The sequence below is a fragment of the Athene noctua genome, chromosome 7, assembly GCF_965140245.1.
Source record: "Athene noctua chromosome 7, bAthNoc1.hap1.1, whole genome shotgun sequence".
In the NCBI taxonomy this organism is placed as follows: Eukaryota; Metazoa; Chordata; class Aves; order Strigiformes; family Strigidae; genus Athene; species Athene noctua.
The window spans coordinates 5,891,253-5,913,394 of record NC_134043.1 but is presented as its reverse complement, the minus strand read 5'-3'; positions in this window follow the sequence as shown (position 1 = coordinate 5,913,394).

Here is a 22,142-nt window from a genome sequence, read left to right as displayed (position 1 = left end):
CCAAGGATAAAATAAGGACGATACCAAAATGAGAAAAAAAAAATAAAAAAGGCAGTTGGAATAAGGTCTATATCTGACTACTCTTAAAAGGAAATATGTATCAAATGATGCATCTTCCTTGTGATCAATATGTCTTATTTATTCCTTAATACACATTTGCATGTTGAACCAATAAGACTGTATATAAGTTTAAATGAGGCACCCGTGGCTACATCATGTTAATTCTATTTTCTTTGCTAAATCAATTGGACAAACTGAAAAACAGGAATTAAAAAAATGTCTGGGTCAGCCAAAAATGTATATTCTCAAGTAATGATTTATTTATTTTTGGCAGAATCACCTTTCCCCAACTATCTTCTAATTCAGAATTAACAAGGCACTTGGCCAATGATGGTTGCTAACAATGATCATATTTGATACCCACAGAAGGGTAAGAACAGAGCATGTATGTGACACTTTCCCCTTAGTAGTCTCTCAGACTGTAAAGGTATTGTCAGTGATTTTTTGAAAGGGGCTATATTTGCTATATATTCAATAATGCTCAGTGGATTTTTGTTCCATACACTTATGCATTTTGACCTTGTGCCCACGTAAACTCACAGATTTACAACATTCTTTGGTGAAGAATTTCCTAATTTTCTTATCCAATTCTACTGATTGTTCTGAAACTTGCCACCCATCCGTTTTGTCTGCTGCCCTGTAATTTTTGCTATAGAAAAGCTACTGAACAACAATCCCTATCCATATCACTCATTCTTTTAGAGACCCCTAAAATATTCCAACATGGGCAACCATTCTGAGGATGGAAAGTCTTAGCTTGCTCCATTATTCCCAAGAAAAAAATTTTACTCCGTCACCTTTGTACAATAAAATTTGTTGCCCTTCACTAACTTCTCCCCTGTTCTACAAAGTATTTTATTTCTATAGTGGGAACTTTAAATACAGTTAGCCAATAAACTTAAAGACAAATGTAAGCATTTATTATCAAAACAGACAGGAAGAAGCTGTCTTTCGCTCCCTAACTAATCTTGTTGATACCTGGTTTGTGGGAAGTTAAAACAGAGATTCCCCCTTGCCTGAATCGAAATTATGTCTTCCCAGGAAAAATCCTGGCTAGGATGTTCCACTTTAAAAAGTTAAATATAGATTTCAACAAAAAGGTTAAAAGAGAATTACTCTAGAACTCAGTACTTATCCTCCAGAAATATACACCCAGGATCCATCTTTTCACTAAAGGATATCTCAGTAATTTAATGAGAAATTAGTGTCAACAGAGGTTGAGGACTGCCCACTCAAAATACCTTGCAGCACGATAATCTAGAAAACTGCATTAAGCAAGGCAGAGAGAAGTTCACATTGACCTAAGCAGGCAGAGTTTGAAACAGTGCCTCCTGATGAAATGACTGAAGCAGAGATATTTAGTTAAAGCAAGGGCCCTTCCCCCAAAATTTTGTACATCTCAGGATAGTATGTTATGAAAATGTGACTAAAATTCACCATCGCTTTCATATTGTTTAGTAAAACCTAAAATTTCCACTAAAAATCACCAAAAATATTCATGGAGTCCTAGTCTGTTACCAAACTTTGATTTCCAGAAAAAAAAAAAAAGTGTTATTTTTTTAAATTCAAATCAACCCAGTAGATTTATTCCCTACAATGCTTTAGAACTTCACAAAACTCTGTAACGTGCAGCATTTCTCTTCACGCGCAGGAACATAATGTTTTCACACAATGTGTTTTGCAAGTCAGCAGCCAAGTGTAGTATGCAAACAAACACACTCCCACGAGCTCTAGACCTGAAAAACACATCCAATCTGAAATTCAGAAAGGGAATAAAATGTCAAAGTTGGGGTTTTAATAATGTGTGACAAAGAACGGATGGATGGAGTGAGCAGGATAGGCAATAATTACTTAGTGATGAGTCAATTCAAATAAGATAATGAAGAAATATTACCACTAAAAGAGATGTGAAAAAATGGGTTAGCACTGAGGCAAACATGCAGGGCGATGTCTCCCATTGCATGGGTCTGGTTTTCAGTTTTTCGCTTTCCCTCTAATTAGGTTAGCAGGAACTGACAAGTGCATCTTTATGAGGTAGAAGACATATATTTCACTTTTAAGCTGTTTGTAGCTTCTCTATTTCTGTTCATTTACCTGTAGCTGTTCTACATGTCAAAGCATGCTGCGTGCAAATGAACGCTGAAAGTCTCAGAGCTCAGCAGGTGTTCCATGTATCGTCCATGTATTCCCACTGTCTCTGCAGTCAACGAACATCCTACTTATATCACGTTTGGTAGACGCTTGAAGACAACCCTCCAAACAACTTAAACTACTTAATTTTCTTCTTTCATCTTCTGAAGGGAGGAGTATTCTTGAACAAGTTTTGTATCCATGAAGGAAGAAAAACATTCAATGGCGTTTTTAATTACTGCTCTTCCTAAACCAGTTTCAAAATTTAAATTCAAATGCAAGTTTAAATTTTAAATTAAAACAAACAACTTGTTTCACTGCTAGTAGTCTCCTGAGATCAGTAGTGAAATTCTCAGAACTCACATTTAGAGGGTCCTTTCCTTGCAGTGTTTCAAATCTCAGTGCACAAAACAGGCAAGGATTAAGAATATGCGTTGTGTGTATCTTGCCACTAGGGGAAAAATGGAACTGAAAGTTTAAGACTTTTACAATAAACCATAATATTAAATTTAACAATTTGGATGAGAAAAGAAGGGAAACTGTGACAGTTAAGGTTCCTCACTGGATACAGAGTCCTCATCACTGTTTTAAGTGATTTCTCTTTAGACCGTGCCTGCATTCCTACCATAGTTCACAGGAATCTTTCAGTAGGTGACTATTAATAGTGTTGATGTCTGGTTACCCAGCAATCATCACATGTGTCTTTCTTTGGGTACCTTTATAACTATAAAATATTACATAGGTATTATTTCAATTGTTATTATATTATTAAGAACAAAATATAAGATTATGAATCAGTCTATCTCAGTTTTGGAAGCTGGAGCATTAAGGAATACGAACAGAAATAACAAATGTCTCAGGTTTCCCCTAAGTAGGGTTTTCAGTTGGTGACGTGTAGTTTGTGCAGTCCTTTCAGATCCTCAAAAGAAAGATGCTCTGAAATAAACTGCTGTTGTTATGGCAAAGGTCACCAGATGGCACTGTTAAACATTTAAAGATTTAACTGATAAAGATTTATTTTTGCAGATGAGCAAGGTTTTAGTCTTAAAAGAAAATGCTATTGTGTTGCTTTTTGGATAAAGAATCTTTGAGGAAGGTTTCTGACAATTAATCAGGAAGCTTTCTGCCCATCTTGATTTCTCTAACTAGAATCAATAACTGAGAAGGAGTCATCTCCTGAGACCTCTGCTTTAAGTTCTCCAGAGAGAGGCAATTGCCCATGTGGGCTGCTTCTAAATTCTTTGTTTCAAAGACCAACATATGTAGTGTCAAATATACTCATTACACAAAGAGCATAAAGCTCTGGTTATGTATTACTATTTTTTCTTCCATTTGGAAGCAAGCCACAAAATTTTGATATTTGGTACCACTTGCCAACAAGGGGAAAATTATTTACCTTGGAAAGGGGAGGTGGGGAGGATCCCCCATTCCTTAATAAAGATTTCCTTCTATTTTTTCTCCAAACTTAAAAGTGCCCATATTTTTCTGGAGTGTTCAGGGAATCTTTCTTAATAACAGGAGAACATACTTTGACAGAAACTTCTTGGCAATGCATTATACTAATTGATACTTTACGGTCTGGGAAAAAAACATACTGATAATCTCTCAGTGTTACTCTGTTCTCATGGGAAATTCACAATCTACCCTACAATGAAGATTTTTTTTCTTCCTAAGGATCGGTGGAGTTCCATCAATTTGTTAGCCTGAAATCTTTATTTTCAAGCAGTGGAAAATATATCGATCAGCACTCTTTCGCAGGATATATATATCATATTTGTCTACTTAGAGGTAATAGTAGTGGAAGGAGTGGGAATGCGTACAAACTTGCACATAAAATGATAAACAGCATAGTCATGTTTGACATGATTTTTATCACCTGGCTAGATGCCGAAGAGATTTATGAAGACAAGTTGCCTAACTGGACCTGAAATGATACATAAAATCTCACTATCTGGTCACTCAGGCAGGTCTCAGAGGAATTTTAGACCATGCTTTCATATTTAGTAAATTTTCTTGTCATTTAACATGTTCGTATAAACAATGTATTTTTAAAACTTTATCCTCGAGAGTATGAAACCATCAACATGTATAAATTGTTATAATAATGTATGACAGCACGGTTCAGGTCAGTCAGCAAAACTGTGTTTAGAATTAACCCAGTGATTAATTTCATTGGCACCAATTGAAAAGAAAGTCAGCAAATACACTACTTTAACAGCACCATAATAATACAGAGAGGACCCGTAGCCACATTTTTAGGTGCTTTGAAATTTCACTTTTTCTTCCTGGTGAGGCCACAGACTTCCTGATTAATTACTTAGTCTCTTTTGGTTTTCACCTTATCTATAAAACCAGAAATAATAGTATAGTCTAACACCTATTTAGTTGTCTTTTGAAACTATGGTCTGACTATAATCTCATTCTAGCCAATCACAATACTTGTGAGAATGATTAATTTAGGCATTTGGGTATTTTAGGGTATCGCTATTTTCCTGTGGTTTGTGGGGAGGAATAACTGAGAGTCTGAAAACCATTCTAAAGCAGAAACCTTTCTACAATCTCAAAAAGTAGCATCAGAATATTAACATGACCTTTTGCACTGTTGATGTCTCTAGACAATACAACTAGTAAATAAAAAACATTATCTTAATATCTTCCGTATTCTGTAACTTGATGTCTCCTTTTATATGAAAAGATGATATAAGATGTGCTTTAGGAAAAAAAAAAAAAAAAAAAAAAAGTGTATTTCCTTCATTGTAAACTTAAATTTTCTACAACAATTAGTCTACCTACATCTGGAATTCTATCAAGAATTTAACGAAAAGTGGCAAATACAATCAACTGAATATTACATTTGACCCTAAAACTCCAGAAGACAGTTCAGAAGAACAACACAGGATTCCAGTTCTTTCAACTAAAATTCCAGGTGCTGAGAGGCTCTGTTGTCAGTCCGAAACATTTATACATTTATTTTCCAAGTACTTAGAGCTACTGTCTTTCATTCTGTAGAACACCTGGTAAAGGCTGTCCATCCATCTCTCTCTGCATGAACAAGGACACAAGTTTGTACACTTGGCTGCATTTTACTGGAGAACTCATCTAAGAAAGGCTTGTTTAGTTAGGTTTAGAAGCCAGTTCTGACAAGTATCAGTCAAATAATCTCACTCAAATCAGTTGAATTACACTGATTCAAAGTTGAATTTAAATTCTTATAAAATTTAAGAATCATGAGACCAGTACAGATTTAATTTTTATCCCATGGATTCTTCTTGGGGATAATTTCTTTTAATCAATACATGGCTAAAATATATAAACTAAGGAAAGGAAATAAGGAAGATAGACTGCTATTTTAATTTATTGATTCAAAGGACACAACTGTATTATTTTCCTTTGCATCTTTAATCAGACACTAAAATAACTAGAATGCATAGACTTTTGGCTGGAAAATATTTGTCAAAACAGTAACATCTGTTTAAGCTGTGGAAATGAACTAAATTTAGTTCATACACCTGTAAACAGCATTTAGGGAAGGGAAAAAAGAAAAGGCACACACACACCCCCCAACTGTCTCTCCCCCAACACATAAACTGAGAAGCTAAAATAGAAAATTTCTATGCAGATTTTTAATTTTTTCTTGTTCAGTCAATTTCCTTACTGTCCTGTGTGTTATTTATTTATTACACATTAACAGGAATGAAAATAGAATTTAAATGAAGACTTCTGTAGGGGTGTCAGCCTTTGTTCCACAACCAAATTGTATAAACTTAATCTGACTTTTAACATTAACATCTGCACTAAATACCTATTTGCTGCCTCCCTTAAATGAATTTACCACTACTGCTGGCTCTTATCAGCATCCAGTGTCAGAAATTGATTCCAGAGATTTTTACAAGAAGAAGTCTGGAACATGAAGCAAAGCTGATCAGAACAAAACTCTAAATATATCAGAAAGAAAAGAGAGAAGAATAAAATGGCATTGGAATGGAAGGGAAAAGGCAATTCTGCACAGAATATGTTTAAAACTCTCACATAATAAATTTGAATTGGAATAACAGTAGAAAAAGTCTCCCAAGTGGGGGTTATTAATCAAGGCATCATTACTCCTACTTTTGTACACACAGACACACAAGACCGCTACCAAAAATAACTTCTACTTTGAAAATTTTCTGACAAATTTGAAATGTAACCTAATCCAAGTGGGAAAGTCAGCACCATTATCTGCCCCCTACCCCGACTCCAAAGAGCACAGTTTAGCAGTAACGCAGCAGATTTTTAGTCTGAATATTTTGGTGTGACACAACACCTCCCCCGCAGACAGCCATAGCCTTTTTCTCAGATCCATCATATCTACCCAACAGAAAGACTGAAACTTATTTGAGCAGATCTAGGATACGACAAACTCCAGAAAATGGGTGCTCACATAAACCAGCAGGTATCCCACGGACTGTGACAGTCCTGAGCCTTAAGATCTGAGGAGAAATTTACCGGTGTGAACCCGTGGGCTTCTGTCCTCGTTTCTGTCTGAGCACAACAAACTCACACGGTGTCCTCTTGTCAAGTGCATGACAAGAACCAAAGAAACACGCCCTTGCCAGGAATTTGTTTGGTGTTCATCTGTCTACCTCCCCCTAACTCAGTCAGCTCAGAAAAGCCATTTGCAAACAGGCCATTGGATGGGAACTGGAGGAAAGAGAAAATATGAGAAGATTCTCAACACTGTCTTTACACTATCACTGAGGAAGTCTCATGTACAGCTGGAAGTCTGCTTACAATCACTGGCAATTTTAGAGAATGAAGCAGAGCAGACAAAGACAAAAGACTTAGAAATTACCTTGAAGTGAAAGGGAAGTCTACAAGAAGAATTCTGCTGTTTTCTGTGGTAGTTAATGAGAGACTACTGGGAATGATCTAAGAAGAAGGAAGACTCCAAAGATGATTAAGTGGAGATGTATATAAATTAATCTTCAATGGATTACAGTATGAAAGCTTCGGAGCTATGAAATATCAGAGCTCATCAGGAAAGAGACAGGACAACTTGAAATGTGGTAAGAGAAGAGACTCACTTAAAAGAGGAGAAAGCAGGTTTGCAGATATTTAAGTTAGGACGTTCTCTGGAAAACATGGCAATTCATGCAATTTCAGTGCCAGCTTGAACACACGGCGAGGGACATACATTTTTCTAAGATGCACAGCAAAGAGTACCACTACGAACAACAAGGAGAGGTGAACTATTTGTGATGGGGCTGATGACAGCAGCAGTAATTGTGTAGGTGATACCCTGGACAAAGGATTTGACCCAATCTATGTATGCATTTGGGAGAGGTCAAAAGAAGTACTCAGGGTATAAGGACACTGCAGTAAGGGGTTAGAAAATGAAAAGAAAACACAGAAACTGGAACTCTCCCAGGAGGTAAAGCAGATATTAAAGGAAATGTAGTAATAGGCTAGTGACTTAACAGTAAAAGAAGTGACTGTGACCGTATACAGTCACAGCAACTGTAGCACAGAAGTATCCTTCAAGTGTCCTGAAGTGCAATGAAGATGATGCTGAAGAGGACAGGGCAGACTGTTTATCTACAATGCAGTCAGGACTAAATGAGAGTAAATATAAATAGGCTCGGTTTAGTCAAATTCACTTTGGAGTTCAATGGTTGAAGAGATTGAGAGGAACATCAGGAGTCTGTTATGTGGACTTGGATTTAACTGACCATAAAAATTATGGATTAAAGCTAACAGAAATGCAGTCAACTATTTCAGGACCGTGTACAGGCCTAAGCGGTGCTGAGTAGTGCTGTGGAAACAACTACAAGCTCCACTTAAAGCCAGCTCCATTTATAGGCTGTGGCATGTACTTCCACACATGCGCTACCTGGTTAAAGCAAGTCACTTCTGAAGACATAAAAAGATCCAACGCACGGCTAGGAGAGAGACTGGCATTTGCTTGTGATCTAAGTACACAAATCTGCTTTGTAACCAACTGGAAAACTGAAAACACAATGCATTACAAGGTATTTGTCAACGTGAAGAAATGTATTATTCACCATGGGTTGGCATGATGGACAAGAAACTTCAAATCAGAATTGCTGAACAGTCAGGACCCAGTAAGCACTGTCTGGAAGTGTGAAAGTAACACCCGGAATCACGTACAGTTTGACTGGAAAAAACTCTTCTTTCTGGAAAATGAAGCTGGCATATACAGCCTAGTAAGAGAACAGTTATCTCTTCAAGAAGACAGGCAGACTCCAATGAGTGTTCTTGACAGTATACTTTATCCAGTGTCCTTGCTCCCATGAGTTTCCCTTAGCATGAGTAGCAGATTGTAATTCTTCCCATGTAAGAAGAAAATCAGTAACAAAACATTTTTCATTTTCCTTCTAGAATTTCAACTTTGTAGAATAAAATTTAGAATTTATAACACAAAAGACCATGAAATTTGTCCTTAAAGAAAGTACATCTGATATGAGTAAGTGTTGGGGTGGACACAAGAAAAATGGAACTTCATTAAAATAGATTCTAATTTTGTGCAGTATGGAATATTAGAGCAGCACATTCCCCATTTGTTCTTGCCTACGTGCTAGAGGGGTCACTCACAAGGTTAACACTCCTGCGCGGGACAGACGGCGGCTGCCTGCTGGCTTCACTGCACCGGAGTGAACTGCACAATTATGTTGGTCATTCAGGGGCAAAGAGGGGTTAAGTCAGTGTGAAATACTGAATTGCGAATCCCATTTTTGAAAAGAGACAGTAAGGAAGATTGACAAAATCAATATCAAGATTCTCACTTGTTTAACTGCTTTTCTTATGGTACGCAAGTGTCTCTGGGAGATTGAAATGCTTTTACGGGTTGTCATGTCACCTTAAATTTTGGTGACTCAAGCATCGTAAATGACTTCCATGAAGTACATAAAAAAACAGCAGGAACAGTAGAAGTAGCTAGTGAATACCTCTGGATATTCAGTACAATTTAGACTCCATGAAATATAGATTTTTCAGTAAAACTTATCCACAGCAATAACATGCTGATATTTACAACAATACATTTGATTATTTCTGAGTATTGCATTAAAAACGGAATTAAAAAACCCAGGAAAATTCACAGAAAAGTGGATGGTGAATGTTTTTGATGCCTTGGCTGCTCTCCTCTACCTTCATTACTCAGCTCAACGGGGTGCAAGATCAAGAAAGTGTGCTTCTACCTCTAGGCCAGGGCGGCGTAACTCTAGCAGGGTGCAGAATTCTTAGGTAAATGTGAATTGCAACCACAAATTGCAAACCCCTCTTCCATAGAATATTATTATTCCAGAAGTCAATACCAAGGAGGAGGTAGAGAACGCAGAAGGGCCAAAAGCACAGACAGTGCAGTAACGAATAACAATTTTATTTAAAAATTGTGTGAAACCAGCCTACCTTTATTTATTGTCTTCTTAACATGCACAGTTGGACTTCCCTCATATTTATGCACTTTTGCTGGTATCAACTGAAACAGTACATACCTTTGTTGTAGTGCTTCTAATGTGTAATTTATTTTGGCAAGAAAAATCCTGTGCATTAGACTAAGTCAGAAAACAAATAAAACCAACATAATGAAAGTAATTCTTTTCTATTTTATTTCCATACAGAAGCCTTAAATGTGTTTTGTGAAAAGGCACGAGGACCAAACAGACGCTGTTGTTGAGAAGCCATTGAAGGAAAGGTGCAGCAACCTCAGAAACCCGCATGATGAGCCTTCCCCCCTCCTAAACGTGCCAAGGGCTGCCAGGAGGGGAACAGCAGCTTCCATGCCACACGTATCCTAAGACTAGGCACAGGAGCAATGTCTCAGGCTCCCAAAAGTCAAAAGGATGGGCAGGACATTATGATTTCATTATTGTTTCTAATAACCACTTCATACCACAACTCTTTGGTGTGGGAGGTTATGCTTTTATTCCTCTATTTTGCCTCCAAGAGCCGAGCACTTGCATTATTGACACGTAAGAAAAATATTCAGGCCAGTGCTGTACAGTAATAATCTTCCATGCAAAAGGAACATAAAGTAATTGCAACCTATCTAAGAGTTGTCCTCAAACTGAAATGCATCCATGTCTGGGATGGAAGGCAGGGAATTTTTCTACAGCAGCCCTAGTCCTTCTAATAGCGATAACTCAGGGTAAAATACGGAGTTGAAAGTTAAGTCTATGTAGACCTCACAGAATAAATATAGTTAAGATAAAGAATGCAGCACACCTGGACTTTGGAATAAAATGCCGCAGGAACCAAGAGCTTTCCTAACCTGAGAGGTGGAGGTCTAGTTCTGTTTTCAACACATTCAGAGTACTTGTGAGGTAGGAGGAGCAGTACCAGGCCCATCGCTTGGTTATTCATGAGGCCTCTGGCATGACTGTTCTCTGTTTTTACTCAGCTACCCAGTGTGTACTGCATTTCACCCTCAGCCCAGTGCTATTTAGGAAAACAGGCATTTGCGTGCCCTTTCCACAACAAAGGGCACTGATGGAAGTTACGCGTAGGCTAAAGCTGGAACGTGCGTGATCCTGTTCAGGTCAAACTGCCCTCTGTGCTACACCAAACACTCTGTAGACAGCTTTTAGAGAATAAATTGTGTAAAACGGACTGAATCTGACTCAAGCTTCTGCTGTAGGAATAGGCAAACGGTTCCAAGACTAAGTACTTAAGGATCTGCATTGGCTCATCAACATTCATAACTTCTGCCATAACATGAAAGAGATAAAGCACAAACAAGCTCTGAAAGAAGATACAAGAAGAGCTGTTAAAAGCAAACATTCTTCTTTCATTGTGCTGTTAATTTTCTCTTTAAAGATCGCATTCCCAGTCCACCCTGAGCCAGGCAGTAGTCTCAGTGGCAGTGTATTCTGCAGATCTCTCAGCAGTCGCACACACAAAACCGTACCTATCTAGGACACAGCTGCTTGAAATTTCCAGGCAGCCGCCAGATTTGTTTTCGTTTGGGAGGATATCCCTTCAATTGATGCACAGATGGAGAAGGCCATTAACTAGCAACAATAATAATCATCCTCCATGACAGTCTTAGAGCTGAATCCAAATCTAAGGTGAGGAGCTGCGGGAGATTTTAAGGGTTGGAGTCAGCGCCCCAATCGTTAGTGAGCACACTAGCACACGGTGTAAGAAGGCACAAACTTGCTGTTTCAGTCAGGGATGGACTCTTCTGTTTAAGCCTTTAAACCCAGATAGAGCTACTGGACAGGACCATTTATTAACATGTCTGCTGCAGTACAGGATACAAACCAAAGAGAAGCTACTGTTTCAAATATCTATTAACCTTGGTGAACAGGTGAATTCTGTAATCATAAAAATGTGTTATCTTGGAGGCTACCAGAGCAGGGAAGGAACAGTCTCTCTCATCTCATAATCTTTCATGTAATTCCAATTTAAATGATACAAAATCCCTCGGAAGCAAAAGGTTTTGTTATTTCTTTTTTCTACACAGTCCCATTATCCTGAAGAAAAGTTTATCACAGAAATGTTAGATCCATTATCTTATTAATTATCATTATAATATTAGTTACGGGTAGAAAGATTGATTAGTTTGGTCTGGGCTTAGATACATATGCCAGTATATGAATGCTTAGGAAATTAATTTTCAATCTAAGATGAAGTCCTCTGAGGGACGCTTTCCAGTTCTTCTGGCTCCATGCTAGGGTAAAATTTCAATAGTGGGTGAAAATTATAGTAATCCACCAGATTAACCTTGAATTCAAGGGAAGGTTAGAATTCAAACATTTTGGACTGCACCAAATTCTTGTTTTCAAAATGGTGCATCAGCTTTTCACTATGTACTGGAAATTAGGGCATAAAAATGTCCATCCCCTCCATGTATAACTATTATATTAGGTTTTTAGTGCATGGAATACTCTAAAATAAAAATGATCTTGTACTTTCGATCTATAGCACCAAATTAGAAGAGGAAAAGTGTTGCAGATATTTTGCAGTTAAATAAAAGCTAATTCATTTTTTCATTTTGCTGTAAATAACTTCGGAAGCAATAGCAGAAATATAAAATCATACATACATACAACATATCTGGCTTATTAGTTTTAAAACAGCTCAGAATTTCAACAGTCCCCAAACTGCAGTTTACGCAAATTTATGATGGACCATTTTAAATTTTGGAGATGCCTAGTTCACCATGCTCCTGGCCTACCCGGGTAGCTCTCAGGTCGGACTGTCTCACTGTGTTTGATCTCCTCCCAGCAGTCACGGCTGAAACCAGAGCAGAAAAACAGCTGAACCTAACTAAGATTTATGCTCTGTGAAGTTTCATTGCAAAACAAAAGTTTGCATTGTGTTTTATTTTATCCAAATGGTTTCAACTACCCTTACACTGCAATTGCGTGAGCAGAGGACAAACAAGGTCAGAGAATGATGAAATTATAATTCAATGACAAAATAACAAGCAACAAATGAATGCATTGGCAAATCAAGCCCAACAATGGAACATTAGTCAAACAACAACAAAATGATTAATAGATTTAAGTATTCCTGTCAATGATTAAAATACCTAACTCTTGTACTTATGAACTTCATCATTTTCTCTCTGTGAGTAACAACAGCCATGTAGTAATTGCTGCCTTCTTTAATTCACCAGTGCAGATTTGATGTGCTCAAAGTAAAGCTATCACTGCTTTAAAGCCATGCAAAATGATTGCAACCTTTTTTGGCACCTATCAATAAAAAAATAGGTTTGTGATGATATTAAAAGATGAAAATCACTTTCTTTTACTTACTGACGTCTGCTTTTTGAAGTTAACTTTATGACTAAAAAGAGAACAGCCACCTTTTGTCACTGTTGAAAGATGAATGGATTAAAAAGGAGCACATATCACTGCTGCAAACAGGCTACAGATCTTCATCAATATAAATCCATAAAGTATTTGACTGTACCAGGGAAACATCTTCTGAAATTTTCATTCCATGAAGAGATTATGGGAACTTAAAAGGCAAATAGCCATTGATTGTTATTACACAAACTGTTAAAGGAAGGAGAAAAAAGCAGACATTTAAACTACTCCTTCAACTTATGATTCTTCTTACTTAAATGCTAAGCACTGTTAGCAATTTTGTGGAGTCTGTGATATGTTTTCCCCCTTAAACTTTGTTTCAGTTTCAAATCAATCAAATTTCATAGAAACTCTTTTGTTTTTTCATTGAGGCACAGCAGGCAACATTTTCTCTACTCTTGTTAGCATATTTTTTCATTAGGAGGGCCTGTTGAGTGTTCTGAATATAGCAGTCACACTGTTTTTATTTTATACTACAGTACCCTACAGGCTCATTGATCCTGACTCCATGTAATAACCAACTGTTTTTCCCTTATATGCATACTTATGTGTGTGATAATTGTATCTGAAGTGACTAGTTATAATTATTGTAAGGTAAGAATTATTACCTTAGTACCCAGGAGTTCAAGCCACAGACCAGATTCCCTCTGTCAAGTCAGAGTTTTCTCTTGTGACAGAAAACTTCCAATCTTTGACAAACTAGCTATGCAGGTAAATATAAAAGGAAATAATGAATGACAAAAAGTATGATGGCCAGTACGAGAGACAATTGCCTAATGTGCCAAAAACTCCATTTCATACAGACTAATTAGACCTTTTTGTGTCTTTCCAGGACATCAATACATCTCTTGATTTCTTGAAAATATCAAGTACCCACAATTTTTCACACAAACTTTTTTAAAGCCTTTCTGACAAGAAATATGAATGAATATTATGAGTTCTAATTAACTTCAAAACAGTAATGAAAGCTTTATCCTGCAGTGTTTTGGATTATGTGTATCTTTTTTTCGTGGAAAACATCCATCTTTAGACGACTCTCTGAGGAGACTAGAGAAATTTTAGCACTATACTCTCAAAGTAAATTACACTGCAGCTGGTGACACACATCTCTTTAAAAATAGCATATATGGATTGAAGTAAAAAGAATTAGTAAGCTTCTTTAAAATGGCATGGCTATTTATTCCAGGTAACTTCAGATGTGCTTTCAAAGGTTCCTACCAGTCATATTCATATATCATCATGGCTGGTTAATCCCTGCCCACTGAACGGTCTGTGCAGAGCAAACGAGGGGAAGACATCCCACGAAGAGTAACAATGCACCAGAACTAAGATTTCCCATTTGAACTCTGCTATTTCAGGTAGCACAGTGCTCTCCTTCTCCCTTGGGCATCTTCCTGCCAGGACCCACAGATCTCCTGCATCTCAGCACCACCTTCACACCCTCCAGAGCCACAACGTACTTGATCAACTATTCCCAAGTTCATCAGCTAACTGTGCTGTGCAAGTAGTACAGAAGAGAAGAGTTACCATGATAATATTGCAGAGACAAGGCATCTCTGATGCAAATGCAGGGAAACGTCAAATTATTTAAAACAATATTTTATGGGTCTTACTTTCCAGTGATTATTTTAAATATTTATCACAATGAATAAATCTATTTTTCCAAAATTCTAGATTCTAATTCTATAATATATCGTCTGACCTTTCTCTAAAGTAAACATCTTAATGTACAGCATGGATTTATTGGAGGTTACTGCAATTCTTTTCTTAAAATGAATCAGCATGGGAAAAAAATACAACAAAGCCTATGTTCTTCATATTTCAAAGGGCAGGGTTTCTGTGATGTTTTATAAAAAGCAAGTATAAAATGGTCTTAAAAATTCACCTTTGACCTTTAATTTACAAATATTTTAGTCTTTCTATACAGCAAAATATAAACCCATTTAGATTACTTTTTATTAAAAACTCCCCAATGGCTAATGTCTATTAAGAAAGAACAAAATCAATTACCATGTTATTGTTTTCCCATACACATCTTCTCGCCCCAGAAAAAGTAATTGTTAACAGTCAGATACAAGTAGCTTCCTCCACAAAGTTAGCAATAAAATGCTGGGGGGGGAAGAAAAAAAAAAAAAAGTCTGTATTGGCTATGCTCAGGAAAACCACTCATTGTGCCACAAATACCTGCGTAAGAGTCTTGCTCACTGGTAGTTTACCTGAGAAAAATCTAAGTAAAAACTGAATAAGTATTTAGGCTGTGCCTCAGACTGACAGCTGAATCCCATCATCTGCTTGCTCTATGTCCGTAAATGATCAGGTCTTTAGAAATACATACAGTATAATTGCAGTAGAATCAATAAAATCCTATCAGATTACTACTAATGCTAAAGTTTGTTCTGATTATAGATTCCCAAATACTAGAATTACAAATACGCACGCTTAGATATGGTCACAATTTCATGACTTCCCAGAGTGAGAGGCAATAATTACTATCTTTTTAAAATTAAAACTACACTTTCTATAGTACAGGTCAGTTTAGAATAGAAAACAGTCTCTGTTACACCTAAAGCATGAAATACATTCTTGATGTATGTTTAACACTACAGTCAACATTCCCAAGCTACTTGGCATCAGAACTCGCAGTGCTGAACATCAGCATTGTCAGCTCCTTGGAAATCTCTTGAAATATTTTACATAGCCCAAACAGACTTCTCATCTACATTAATAATCCTCTCACACAGGGAGGCAAGCTCTTGAACAGAAATTATGGATAGAACGTGTATTACAGCTAAAGATCGCAGCACAGTAACTTCTCTGCACGTCAACAGCATGGAACGGATGAGTAGAGTCCACCTCTCCATGAGGCAAAGACCACAACCAAGGATGAGAGCTGGTAAGGGAAAGTTAGTAGGTGTGTGGCTGCCTACTCACCTTTTCCCATGTTCAGGAGTAGGGAATGACTAAGAGAAAACTCCAGTTGGTACATGTACAAGATGAGAGAGAATGAGCACAGTTAAAAGCTGTTCTTGTTTCCTTGTCTAGATTTCTTACTTGCAGCAATTATCCATCTAGCCCCAAAAACGTGGCCCCCAGGAGGCAGTAATGGCAATCCAAAAGCAGTAAAACTTGTGGCAATGAACAAGAAATGACAAAAAAAAAAAAACAACACCAAACACAAAAACCCACACAACCAAAACAAAACAAAAAACAACCACAATCAAAACAGAACCAAAGAAACCCCCAGTAATTTCTATCCGAACTACAAGTTTTCAAATTTTACAGAGTCTATGACTTGTTCATCCAGATCTCAAAGCCAAATTGAAATAGCGTATCAATTCTGGAACATGCAAAGATTTACTAAACTGCTACAGCTTTCCCATGCTTCTACCACCAAAAAATGCCCACAACTTGAGACAATAATAAATCTCACCAAGAATTAGTTGCTAATAACAACTCTTTTTGAAGGCAGATAAATTATTTTGGAAGTCCTCCTAATCACAGTCTTTGTCAAGTCCCTAAATGCACAGCTGTGCCTTCATTAGGGGGAAAAAGAAAGATGTGAGAAGCACTTTCACAGCTGAAGTCAGAAGCAAGGGCCTGCAGATGTATCCGCTAACAAGAATTGTATTTCATTCACATTACTTTTTACTTGGAAGATGATTGTAACTCGTGCTAACGCAAGCCAAGAGCAATTTCTACTTTCATTTACAGTCCATACATTAAGAAGAGCTTCCTGGATGCCGTGGTGAACACTGATAGCGGCTTTATTCAGATCAACAGACTGACTTTCCTTATGCAAGTACTTGAGGGCTAAATACTTGCCTTTTATAAGTATGTCAGGGTGGACACGGACATCCACAGAGCTCACATCCAAAACTGCCCCGTTGCTGGGCAGCTCTATGTGAATTTACATGAGAGCCAGCTTCTCCCTCCTGCTGTGTGTTCGCATATGTATCACGTACATCCTTAGGTACGTATCACATGTGTTATGTATTTCCTTAGGTAGGCAGCAAGGGTTCTCTCTGACTTTGTGATGAGTCTCAGAATAGAGGATTTTTGCAAGTGGCTCTTCCCAGCTGTAGGTCCCTTTGGCATCAGGAGGGAAAAAATTCCTGGACTGGCTCAACGATTTTTTACTAGATGTAACGTATGGACTTTTTTTAAGGTACATAAACAGTGAGATTGCAAATTTCTGCATTTAACAGGACATGCGTGTTAGTCTTCATATCCCCCAAATTTAACAGTTTTAGCACTGGAATGATTCATGTCTTTACAACAGTTTCAAGACAATATTGAGAAACCTGGCACATACTGGTGGACTTCAAAAAGTTTTCAAATAGTAGGAACCCTGATTTTCTGTGGGGATCGTGTAAGGGTGTATTTTGCTTTTCATCTAGTTCTCCTTTGTAAACAGGACAAATATGTAGCACCAGTAACCTTCTCAGTAAGGACGGAAGCATCCAGGATCCCCATTTTACGGCATCTGAACAATAATCTACAACATGTCACTAAAAGAGACGTTGCTATTTCACGCATTTTTCCATTAAGCTCAAGAGGGGGAAATGACAGTTTGAAGATCACAGTGTTCTATCCTTTCCTCCAATACCAGACATTATGACCAACATGAGATTTGGTTTGGATTTGTGTTTTCTTCCCTTGTCTAAAAATCAAAACATCCAGCTCCCATGCTAAGGACAGGAAACAAGCCCAGGTTTTTCTGAAGGGCTAGTATAGCGCTTCACATTTTTCTGCATCGCAAGACATTCAAGTTTATCAAGTGTGGCCTCCACACCGTGTCCATTAAAATTTGTAAGCAATCCTCTGACTGTTTTTAAACTTAACTTATGAGTGTTGGTTCATGGCAGAAAGCAGAACAGTTGCACGTTGCAAAAGTATTTTTAATTACTCTGTACCTTAAATGCAAGTACTCCGGATGTCTGAACAGGATTTATGTACCTGTGCACATTTTATGTAACAACTTGCAGAACAGAACTTACTCCCATCCTCTTTTATCTTCTTGATGCAACTGCATGCCATTAGTATGAGAATTTAAAACTATATTCATGGCTTTCCTGTAGAAATCTTACCTGCACATAAATTTTTCATGACATTCTTCTATCACTTCATTGTTTTTCAATGAAGTAAAAAAGCTCAAATTTGATAAAAGACAACTAAATGTTTTGCTGCTTCAGAATTGTGAACTAGTCTTTTTTTAATCTATAAGTCTATGTCACTTTCTACAATGCCTATAATGCCTTGATCCCAGATGGAACTGTTCCACCATAAATATTTTAAAATAGAACGTAAAATGTGACTTCACATCGGTTATATTTTTGTTTAAGAATTTAGTTTAGGAAGTAAATCAAGATCTGAATGCTCATTAAATGAAGATGTTTGTTTTTAATAAATAAAATATAACAGTCAATAACAAAGAATGCAACTGAACAAATGATTACAAAAATGATGACACAACTAGTCCAGGGCACAAGCTATTATTCTGGGACAGTTGCTGAAATATAACTTGTAATAACACTGAAGAAGCATGCCATAGTGGTACCTTATTATCATGTTTAAAATTAATAAACAGATTAAAATTGTTCCTTCAAGTACAAGAGCTTTATTCTAAAAAAAAAAAAAAAAAAAAAAAAAAAAGAAAACCAGAGCCCTGCAAGGAATAGTTTCTGAATAGGCAGTGTTCCAGATTCCCAGAAAAAGGGGGTAGAACAACTGACAGCTCCTGTCCTTCAGCAGGGGGCATTTTCTCTCTTAGATACCCACTTTGAGAAAGGTATATAGGTCAGAGCTCCAATGTCTCCCTACCCCAAAAAGATCCTCTGGGGACGAGAAGGCTTTGGCTGGGAGACCATCACCTTTATAGCTGTGTTACAAGGGTACATAAATGATACAAAGCGCTGCCTTTCCCATATATAGCTGGATTCACTTCTGCTAAAATTCCAGGAGATGCACATCATTAAAAGAGGGGAAAAGTCAATTAAACAAGTGGCAGGTCCTACATCTGATGCATAATTTTCAAAGAGGCTATCAAATATGCAAGGCCATTAGAAAATAAAAAGTACCTTAGACAGCAACAAATTGTGCTGAATTGCCTGCTGGTAATTAAAAAGTGCATTTGTTTAAAAGACCATATATAGTTCTTAATGAGTGAGGATTTTGACCTTCTACGACAGGGCAAAGAGATGTGTTTGGGGCTTAAATGAGTCTTTTATTTCAAAACACAGGCACTCTCTCTCAGGCTGATCTGGCTCTGGGAACCTGACATCAGCTTTTATGGAACTTCACACGAATGTGGAAAGCAAGCTGTATCACAGAGGGGTCAGAAAAGTGTCACTGTGCATCGGATAAACCTATTTTTGGAATCATAATCTGGTCTGCTGCTAATTCCTCCTCTTTTTTAAATCTTACTGGTCATCACTTCTTTTGAGAAAATGGGAAGACTAACAATGTTCCGTTGTTACATTAATCCACTCCCTGTATAAGATATCTTCCAAACAGCATTTTGAATACTTTGTTACATGTAAATGGATTTTAAGAATGACTGGACAGACAAAAGTTATTTTAGAAAGATGCTAAATATACTCTCAAAAAATTAGATTTCATAGGATATGTTCTACCATGATAACCCACAGTCAAAAAGAGACACTCAGCGAGCAGCCAGTACAACGACAGCAGCCTTATTCAACAGCTGCATGCCAGAAAACATTGTTTTGCACAGAGTGGATCGTGGTCACATCCTGAACTTTAAATATGGCTCCTTCTTCTCCAGATGTAGCATATTCCTAGAGTTTCTTAAAAAACCACAACCATCCAAACAAATTATTTTGCATATGGAAATGCTTAAACAGCAGCTGATACAAGTGATTAAAAAATAAAGCACTTTTTTTTTTTGTTTGGATAGACCCAGTCCAAAGGCTAAACTCATAGAAATGTTGCCACTAATTCCAGCAGGACTCAGGTCTCATCCTAACTATTTATTTTTTTTTTTTTTAAAATTCTTGCACACTACTTAATTTAAAACTTTTTTAACAGGTGTCTTCAGGCTTGAAGAAGTTGTTAATGAACTTGAGAGAACATTATCTACATAGAGAACAATAAATTAGGTCTATATTTACTTGGCATAATGTGTTGAGTTTAAAACCCAGTATTAGTAGAAATTATTAATCTGTCTATTCTGCTATATGCCAACAGTATACACTATATGAGATTCACATGCATTACCATTCTATTACAGTACTGAAGCATGGATCAGTATCATTTCATATCATCTGAAAATTTTCTGAACTTCAGAGTTTCAGGTGAATTTTGGATCTCCCTCCAAATTTCAGGAAACGGAATTTTGCAGTATATAGTATGGATGTAAGCGGTTCCTTCAATTCTAAATCTCTAAGAATATGATGATAAATCATAACTTCTGACCATTTTAAAAAATTGTGGCATACTGGCAAGACAAGTGGTGTGTGGAGCAACTGTGGTAAGATCTACGATGTCCTATAGAACCAGGACACGAACTGTAAAGGGAGTAACCACCACAAAGCAATGATGATGAGCTACAGAGATTGATACTATTGCATCCACAGCAGGGATGTGTTTCAGTACACCTGTTCTCACAGAAAATAAAATATTCTTAGATTACAGAGTTTCTCGGTAAACTCTTGTTTTCTTATATGAGTCAGTGCAGTGGGAACACGTTCCTACTCTTCGACGCACATATTTCCAAACAGAGTGCACTGACTTAAAGGTCTGCTTTACTAACCCTCATGTGAAGGATTATACTGAACCTTGTTATTGACTGGGCTCTGTGTTTTCCCAGTTTTTGTTCTTACTTGATTGCTTCCAGTGATTCTTTTTACTGGTGTTTTACCGTCTGTACTTTCCTATGGTACAACTTCTTTTTCTTTTCTTTCTCCCACAATTATTAATTCTTTGCATTTCATCTCACAGTATTTTAATCTGTACATTTCACAGATAAATTATAGGCATTACTCCTGTGAGTTAAGGACTACGCTCCACTCTCTTGACACAGATTTCCGGGGAGAAAAGATGACTGAAATCTTCCAGAGAGGATATAATGAATTCTGCAAATCAGTTTTTGTATGCTCTGTGCATGTTCTTGCTTCTGAGCGGAAGACCAAGAGTTATTTCTCAAAGTGTCAAAGCGAACTTCTTCACACCACTGAGTATTATCAATCTCACTTAAAATTGCTGTTGACATCTTGACTTGTTTATCATAGTCTAAGGAATGATGGTAACTTTTAATTTTTAAACTAGATTACACAATTTGAAAATGACTTAAGACTTTTTGATCATACAATTTCATGAGCTTAAAATTGCAAAATGCAAGAAGTGGGACGCGGTAGGAAATTAAAGTCCTTGTATAGAGGAAAAAATTATGAGTTCTCTTCAGCTACAAATTGCATTGTGTGAAAAAGCAGAATAAGGTGTATGCTGTATATACATGGCCAGGCAGGTGGATGTTGTGCAGAGGCATATATATTCCAGGTGGGACTACACCTACCTCAACTCCCAGAATTTACTCACTTTGGTTAATGATACACAACTAATTCCCGAGATAGGAACAAGCGAGAGACCAGAATTGACTCTTTGCCATAAGAATTCAAATTAACACTTCCTGAGCTTCAACTATTTTCTGTAATAAATGTTTAACTGTTTATTCCATAGATAAGGGTGCCACGAGGAGCAAAAATACCCCCAATGCAGGTCATCTTGTAGTTTGCTCCTTTGTTTATTCACCTTGGGAAGATAAGGAGCTGGGAAGTCAAATTCCCTCAGGCAGGGAGCGAAAGAACTTGAAACCAAGTCTCATAATTTAGCTTGGCTGAGGACTCCTGGGGCAGCAAACTGACAACTGCACTTCTGACAAATTATGTGATGCTAGCCCCAGAATCTGCTCTTTTCTTTCTTCTTTTCCATCTTCAATTTGATACCATTCTGTAAATTTAGGTCAACTTTATGAATAGCTTTAGGAGGACCAAAATCACATTTTTCAGCGCACATGCCTTTCACTTAATTTTCTTCCCCACTTCAAACACTTGGTTGCCCAATTATTTTAAAACTCTGTTGATATGAGCAATGAATAGGCAAATAATGTCACTGGAATAA